Raw genomic sequence first — 9,185 nt, forward strand, 5'->3', positions numbered from 1 at the left:
AACATATTCAACGTCCTGAAGATGGTCTAATGGACAGAGACATAATTAGACCAAAACGTCGACTATTACTCCTATTCTTTAGCTCAATGTACTGTAGGCAATGTTTGCTTTGTGTAAACTTTTCAAATTGCCTTAAAAAACATCCTGTCTAAAGGTGTCCACAACTGTGAAGGATATTTAATCTTATGTAATCCTCACTCCCGGCTAGATGATGTTGTTTGCTGTTTATGTATCCTGTATAACTGAACAAATTCGAATCAATACTAAATCATTTTTTGAATATATACACCCGTGTTTTATTTAAAAAAAATTCTTGATGATTTATTTATTGATAAATTGATTGAATTGTTTTTTGAATAAGTTAATTGTGAGTTACTTGAATAGAACTTACCCAAATCTGTTTATTCAACTATTGCTGAAATATCCTTGTAACAAATCCCTTGTAGGCACACTTACCTGCTCAGTGTGCAGGAGCGGCACTTTTAGAGGCTCCACACATAATTTCCAGAGCAAAGAGGCATCAGTGCAGAGCCGCACGCCACCTACTGGCACACAGAGTTACTGCTGGAAAAGTTTACAGAGCCAGTCTGACACCTGTGGAATATTCAAAAGGTGAGGAATCTGAGGTTAGAAGTCTCTATAAGAATTTACTTCTACAAGAGCTTGGCAGTCTTTATTCCAGGTGCCCTTTAATGATCTCCTGACCAGACTGTAAGAATCCTCTTGCATGAAGAGATCTGCCTTCGCTAACATAAACAGATTATTTTTGGAAAGTTACCTCTAAAGCGTGGAAATGGCCCAAAAGGGAGACTGTATTCAGGTTTATGCCCAGATGATATCTCCAACTCCCTCACTGACTGACCACTGCTTCATTGAAGAGGAGCAGAATATTTCTGCAATTAATACTCGGGTATTACTTACATAATTATCACTTCTACACACACCAGTGTGCAACACAGATATTCCGTCAATAGTAACGTTACAGGAATTAGGCAGCGTGCCTAAGCCATTATTTAGGTGAATGCAAGCCAGGTGTTTAACTCCAATTAATGTGAGAGCTTGGGCTTTCGGTTTCATATCTGCCTAGCTGCTAAACCGTCACAAAGGGGCACCCACAGACGAATTCTTGAAATCATTACTCTCTTAAGACATACTGTGATTGCGATTGTAATTTCCAAGAAACCTGATGTGGTGACTGACAGAAAATGGCTATTACACGTAATTACATAAAGTAGCTCTTCTTCAAAGGGCCGTCATGAATTTAAGACTGCTAGTAAGCTTATTGGGGGCAAAATAAGCATCAGACCTCAAAAGAACTCCAGAAAGAATGAAGACGTAAGTGGATGCGTGAGTACAGAAACACATGTATCTCCCTGGCTGTCTGTAGGATCCCCACCCTTCGATGGGGGCATGGGTATGACGGATCTCCACCTCTACTATCTGGCCACCAGACTCCTCGTCATCCTGGTTCACTGGGGGGTGGTCTGACCCGTCCTACCGGAGTGAACTCAGGGGCATGGATTTCCCACAAATCCAAACATACTTGTATGGAGCCCCCATACCACAGGCGATACCACCAATCACTACAGCGGTCCTTGTGGTCTAGGACAAGCAACTCACTCAACACACACCTCTCTGGCAGGGCACGTGGTTGCGAGAGGTGGCGACCCACACAGGCTTCCAGCAGTGGGACCATGTTGGGATTTCTCTACTGGGAGATGTGTACCCTGGTGATCATTTCAGGGCCTTCCCCGATCTACAGCAGCATCGCATCATTCACACCTCCCAATTCTACAAGTACTTGCAGCTCCACCATGCCCTCACAGTCCACATCCCAGCAGGTACATCAATCCCAGAGTTTAGCCCGTTGGAGGCACAGTTCATGATGGGAAATTTGGGAAGGGGGGGGGGGTGTCTCAGATATACAGCTCCCTGGTGAACAATGGTCCAGCCACTTTAGCCTCTCTGCAGGCCCGCTGGGAGGGACTGCTGAGTCCCCTGGAAGAAGCGGACTGGCGCGATGCTCTTACGACTCCCAAAACCCTTACGACCTCCTCTAAACTCCGCCTCATTCAACTCTATTATCTACACATGGCCTATCTCACTCCAGCGCATCTACATAAAGCGGGGCTGCGCCCCTCCCCGGACTGCACACAGTGCGGCCAGGATTCGGCTGATTTTTACCATATGGTCTGGTCATGCCCTGGCTTACCCCGGTTCTGGTCGGTGGTGGAGTCTGAACTTAGAAATACATGAACCCACTCTGAAGGGGTCAGAGACCTAGTTGGTGTGTATGGTTACTGCCAATTATGTCAGTGTGTACCAAGAAATTAAGAAAGAAAAAATTCTTTCTATAGTCCCCTCACTCACCGGGGTTTCCCCACGGTGACATGCTTCATCATTGGGGCTTCCCAATTCTCTACGAAAAGGGGCGTGCTGCGACAAAACGGACTACGCAGGAGCACTTTTTATGTGAAAGGCTATGTGTGGTGCAAAGTGTAGTGATGGTGGAGTGGGTGTGTGTTTAAAAATACCGTGCTAGTGGGCCTCAACAATTTATTTTGCTCCTAGTCTGGTATATTAAAAAAGGGGCCATAGAACACTGATCTAGCCCTAGTTTAAGGCCAGATAGCAGTGTCACCCCCCTTTTTTAATATACCAGACTAGGAGCAAAATAAATTGTTGAGGCCCACTAGCACGGTATTTTTAAACACACACCCACTCCACCATCACTACACTTTGCACCACACATAGCCTTTCACATAAAAGCCTTTCACATAAAAAGTGCTCCTGCGTAGTCCGTTTTGTCGCAGCACGCCCCTTTTCGTAGAGAATTGGGAAGCCCCAATGATGAAGCATGTCACCGTGGGGAAACCCCGGTGAGTGAGGGGACTATAGAAAGAAATTTTTCTTTCTTAATTTCTTGGTACACATTGACATAATTGGCAGTAACCATACACACCAACTAGGTCTCTGACCCCTTCAGAGTGGGTTCATGTATTTCTAATACTGTTTGGAGGCCGACCTAGTCTGGTTTAACCTCCTTCCCTCCCCCCTATGTTCTTCGGAGTCTGAACTTACACATATCTTGGGTTGGCAGGTCCCCCATGACTCCCTGCGTTTACTCCTTGGCCTGTTTGATGGATTTGACGGCTCTAGAGCGGATAAACATTTTCTGGGGACAGCGGTCGCTGTGGACAAGCAAGATATTGCGGCGGCCTGGGCTCCGGCTAATCATCCTACCTTACGAAAATGGCGCCGAGAGGTAGATTGGTGAGCCGCTCAGGAGGTACCCCTTTTTGAGGTACATGGCTACCCAGCGAAATTCCACAGTATCTGGGGAAAATGGTTGAATCTATTATTTTAAACCTACCATATTGGTTTACCATGTAACCCTGTACTGCTCTTCAGCTTAGGTGGCTTGCCTAGTTATTCCTACGATGGCTGTGGTTTCTACTGCCTTTTGGGGGCAGACTACATCACTTTGTAACGTGTGTGCTGTCACTTTGTTTGTTCGCTTTTCAAAATGATAATAAAAGTATCCAAAAAAAAGTAACAAAAATGGTTTCATAAACATCAAAACAACTATGACAAATATTAATTTCCTTTCCAGACCGCATGTCTGCTATCCCTCTACACTCGGTCCGTTAGGGGCATAAATGCAACACGATTTCCCCATGGCCCTCTCTTGCAAGTATCCACATCCGATAAAGTCCTGTTGTGAGTGCCACAGCAAAAAATAAGCATGAGCATTGAAATGCATAGTAATGATAAACACAATAAAAACCAAAGACATTTTGTCTATAAAACCACAATGTGGATGTGACTCCCGAAATAATCTATATTTTCCACACCATAAAGCAATCCTATTAGTAAACACCATCCATGGTGTCTAATGGGATTTTTGCCCCCCCCCGGGGGGGCAAAAAGGCTGTAATGATTTCGGGGGGGGCATGGGCATGCCTGTTCTGGGCAGCCCCCACCCTTTTTTTATATCCTAAAAAAAATTCCTGGTGTTTAGTGGGCAAAAAGACAAAATTGTGCTGATTTTAATGGGGGGGGGGGGGGCAAAGGCCCTTGCCCAAAGGGGCCGCTCCTCCCTCCCTGGTGTCCTAGTGGGTGAATCCCCTTTCCAACGATACCTCTCCTGTCTTTCTACGTGCTCAGGGGACTGGGATAGCCCCTAGAGCACGTAGAAAGTGAAACTGAAATGAGCCTAAAGGCTCATTTCAGTTTCGGTTTCAGTGTAATGACCTCAGCGCGACCTGATCGTCAATTCACTAAAAGGGGCGGGGGGGGGGGAGGGAGGGAGCTGGGGAAGCTCTTCCCCTGCTCCCATGGCTGTTTATCTGAAAAGGGAATACCTCTGGTGCCCGCGCCAGAGGGATTTCCGGGGCCGCACCAGAGGGATTTCCGGGGCGTGTGCTCATGACGACCTGGAGCCGTCATGAGCACACACCCACTGTGTCTCATGACGGCTCCAGGCCGTCATGAGCACCGAAGGGGGTAACCTGTGGTTCCCAAACTGTACGCCGCGGCTCCCCGGTGCGCCGTAATGAGGGGCCAGGGGCGCCGCGGGCACACTGTGGGAAATTGCTACCAACAGCCCTCAGTCGTCCGTCATTCGGCGGGCTCGGCTTGGACAGGAGTGAGACACACACTTAACGTGTAACTGTGAGAGTGAGCGCACATAAGAAGGAGAGAGAGAGATGGAAAATAAAAAGACAAAGGCACCAAGAAATAGGTAAGTGTGACAGAGGTAAGTGTGACAGAAAGAGAGGCAACGACACAGAAAAACAGAGAGATCAGGACAAAAATAGGGAGTGTGACAGAGAAAGTTTTCTAAGAAAATATAGAGCACTAATTTGTGGAGTTTTATATAGCGCAAACTTGACCCGAAAGCATCAGAGCGTTTCACAAATTTTACAGATTAAGGTAGATATAGAGATCAAAACAATGGCGGTACGTGAGCAAGACATAAGACGGCATGATTATCAGTATCAATATGTTTGTTATGCTGTGAGACAAGACTTAAAGATATGTTTAACCGCATGCGTGCGGGCGGAATTCCGCCCGTACGCTGAGATTTCCGAAAGCGCACTTTACGTGACGAGCTGGGCTCGTCATGAGCGTGCGAGGAGGCTACCTCATGACGAGCCCAGCTCGTCATCAGCGTCGAAGGGGTTAAGCATTGTGCTGACTCGTTTCCTGGGACAGAGAAATTCAAGTAAAATCTAAATAACTTTTAAACAATAAATGATAAACAATACATTAAATTGTACAAATACGTAGTTTTGCATACAATGCAGGTCATGAGAACGTGAACCTCAGTTTGGATCCTGATTTAAAATATAAAAGGTAAAAAAAAATAGAATAGAAAAGAGCTGGGGTGGATGATTTTTTTTTAGAAAGTTGGAAGATTCATAAAATGGCACCAAAGTTATTAGCAAAACAAAAAATGTTCCTATTGAAACTGACCATACAATACCTACACGACCGCCATTGCGTAACGCAAGCTGTAGATAGTGAAAGAAAATGTGAATGGCACAACAACAGACCAACGGATCAAGAGGTTGGCTGAAAAACCCTATAAGTAAATATATTAATACATGCATTTTTACTGAAATTAAAAAGGTCTTGGACAACACCAGACCTAAAAAGGAGTGAGTGGAGCACAACACCTGGACACATTCATACAGAGGTGTGCATCACATGAAATAATTATTTACATCTCAATAACAGGTAATGAAAGAATAAAAGAGCGTGAATAAAGGAGTGTGAACTGCTAGAGATCAAACAGTGGGTGAGAGGTATGGGCTGTCTTGAAGGTATGCCTGCCAAAAGGAATTGCAATGCACTACGGTTCTTCTGCGCATTGAACCACGCATGGCTTTTCTCGCTCGTGACTGATGGTAGATGTCTCTGCACAGTGGTGTAGTATGGCAACTGATTATCTCAGTCCCCCAAAGGTTCTCTACAAGCAAGCCCCCATGACTGGCTTCCCTTCAATGAAGGATATCCTGTAGGGTGTGGGGCAGAAGGGAGGACGAAAAACACACACAAGGGAGGTGGCCGACACAATAACCTGCTGCTAAATCAGACGGAGGGGGGTGGGGGAAGGGGGAGGGATGCCAGGCCACAGTGCAAAGGATAGTGTACCTCCCAAGACAGGCCTTGCTTCTGGCTGATTAGGTTTCACTCTTCCTTCAGACACTGCCTTCTGCAGACTCTGGTACATAATCCAGAGCAGTGCATATGTCATCTGCGACACAACCAACTAAATCACTGCACGGGGATTTGCAGGCCTGTACAACAATCAAAAGCATTGTTCAAGGCCCAGCGCATTGCATGCAGACCTAGATTAGTCAACAAAGATATACAGAAAGAAGTGACGGCACGAGCTGGACAATCGCACAAGCAATGCACGTGAATGTGCTTTGAAGCACATCGCCCATTCGTTAACGTGGTCCATTTCCTTTAGTAGCCCATGTTCATGTCTGTTGTAACCCCGTCACTTCTAAGGTCCACGTTACTAAGCTGTTTGTGGTTGATTGATATGACTCCAATGCGTGACTCCAATGCGTGACCCTATCACGGCCACCTACCTACATATTCCACTGGGGTTCTGGTCCCTGGCATTATACATACACACTAAAACATGCACATGGATACACCTGATTTCAGTGCATGGATCTGTTGTTGATGAATGTGCAGGGTTGAGCCATGCCAATGACGCCACCCAATACATGCACGAGATTACTAACTTGGAAGGTGAACATCGTCTATCACTGCACAAAGATAAACCTGGTCTATCCAAAACCACCACCCATATCCAGCCACGTGTAGAGCACAGCATAACCACTGAGAGATGTGACCAAGAGGCTTAATTGCTGATTTATGAACCTCGACGACATGCTTCTCCACCTGACCACATGGTGTGATCCTGGGAAAATGATCTATGTGCCTTCGCTGGCCTTCATGCCAGTATGATACGACATGTAAATAAAGCACATACTTTGATTGGCAGTATACCACGTTAAATATACTTCATGGGTTCCGTCACGCTGATGCGTTTGTCTGTTCAACGTGACAGTAGAATCAATGATCGCTTACAAAGAATAGTCCTTCATATGGCCATATCGTGTTTGGGTTGCAAACTTTAAGGAGCGCGTATATCCGTGGGGCAGAGACATACCCAGTCTAGAAAGTTAGCAACTTAAAATGCAAGCTACACAAATAAAGAGGGAAACATTTTTACAGTAGGACACCTTGTGTCTTTTAGTTATGCAAGTTGCGTCTGGCTTGCTCCACTATAAAAAAAACGCCTCCACAAGGGGGAAGGCGTATACTTTCTACGAGTTGGTCGCATACCCCTTCAGTACCACCCACTGGGATCCTGAGGGCAGAGGTTAACAAGAGAGTAATCAACTCCCTTCTCGTAAAATCAACCCATCCCTTCTTCAACCTGTGGGAACAATATAGCCTATTATAGATAACTCTCTTCTTTTGCACCGCACAAGCACCTTAAGACAAAATATTTTGAGAACAATACACATACTGCCTTGCAGAAAGCAATGAGGTCATCGTAAACACCAAGAATAAAACACATCCCTGATGCACAAAAGCTATTAAAAGCAGTTAAACCAATACCCAGTATGCGGAAAATCAGCACTGCACCAGCTCCAGCTCCTGCATCATAGGTTGAATAGAGTAATACTGAGCCTTCCTCTTGCACCATGCACAACATATCCCGAGGGCAGGGAAAGAGCCATGCCATGGCCCCTGTAGATAGAACATATGGCAAAAAAATCTCACATCCCACCCGCAAATTGCACTGAGGCCTTAACAGTAACCTACAACAATAATGAATGTTCCTTCAACACCATGCTGAGGCCCTGTCCGTAGGGCAATATCGCAATCCAACATGTACTGCATATACATTGTAAAGGCGGAGTACACACCAAAACACCCCTGCCTGTACCATTCACTGAAATTGTGTCCAGTACATACAAGAACATAGCATGTCGCTGATACAGTGCTTACCAAGAACCGACATTGCAGTGTATGCAGTGAAAATAAAGCGCATCCCTTCATGCACCAAGCCCTAATGCTGATTCTCACGAATAAAGCCCAGCTCCGCATAGAGGCTCGTCTGTGCAGGGGTGCATGCCAAGAATAGCCCACACCTTTCCAGGCAGTCCCATGGACGGAGAGATAGAGTCAGACACATACTAATAATAATGCACCCACAACGCGCCCGTGCATTAGCTATGGGCGAAACTCATCCATATGATGCAGCATATCCTTCCTGCAACCCACGAACTGAGAGCCTGCAAGCTGGGTTATTTCTCATGCCCAGTGCTGGGGATGTGACTTACCCCGAGCTCCTCTGGGCGTAGCTCTCGCAGCCAGGTGCAGGGGCTCAGGCTCGCACGCCCTGCCGCAGCGCCTGAGCGGCTTCGTGCCCACTAAGTCCGTACCGCATTGGCACCAGCCCCGGCCACTGAACAATGTGCAGCGGCGGGCGCGGCACACGCCCAACCAGGGCCCACGCTAACCGCGCCCACCTCCCGCCTTCCACGTAAGGGAGAATGACCAGGACCTCCCCTCGCTCCTCATTGGTGGGTCCTAGTTGTGTTTTCTTTTTTTTTTTAACGACGTCATTCGGGACGCGGCTTCTAACGGCTGTTAGGTGTTGTAACTGGGCGCCTGCGCATTTCTCAGAGCGTGAGCTTCTTGGAAGGGTATGTGGGCGCTGGCTCTCTGCGAGAAAGGCTGGGTGCTAATTAATTCGACGCTTGATACTCCACGCACCCAGACCACCTTCCTTCCCTACATGAAGCGGTGAAAGTGGAGGAGAAACGTGCACTGGCTTCTCTACACAGTTTGGCTGATAATGAGAGTGCGGTAATGTTAGTCAAAAGATAATATAGCCAGGGTCTCGCAGGTAATAACCTAAGCCCCACCCTCTGCCCTGCCCTGCCGGCCTCAAATCCCTTTATGGACGGAGACAAGAGGACTCAAAGGGAAGATTTATGGAAGGACTGTTCCATTCTATGTCAAACGTTTTGAGTCAAGGTTTTATTAAAAAATATTTATAAAGTAACACTTCATCTACTGTTTCATACAGAACTCCGTCTAATAAAAAGCATCAGTGGCACATACATTGACCATTCAAGCTCAGC

The 9,185-nt window shown here is 46.5% G+C and overlaps 1 protein-coding gene across 1 annotated transcript in view; it reads right to left on the reverse strand.

Moving 5' to 3' along the window:
- The window catches only part of HRAS (HRas proto-oncogene, GTPase), a 234,988-nt gene extending 226,416 nt beyond the window's left edge, over positions 1-8,572 (reverse strand). The window contains exon 1 of the mRNA XM_078682839.1: positions 8,379-8,572. The gene's annotated coding sequence lies outside the window, so the exon portion shown is untranslated. The remainder of the gene's footprint in view (positions 1-8,378) is intronic.
- Positions 8,573-9,185: the final 613 nt, after the last annotated feature.

The sequence above is a fragment of the Lissotriton helveticus genome, chromosome 3_1 (genome assembly GCF_964261635.1).
Source record: "Lissotriton helveticus chromosome 3_1, aLisHel1.1, whole genome shotgun sequence".
NCBI classification, from domain to species: Eukaryota; Metazoa; Chordata; class Amphibia; order Caudata; family Salamandridae; genus Lissotriton; species Lissotriton helveticus.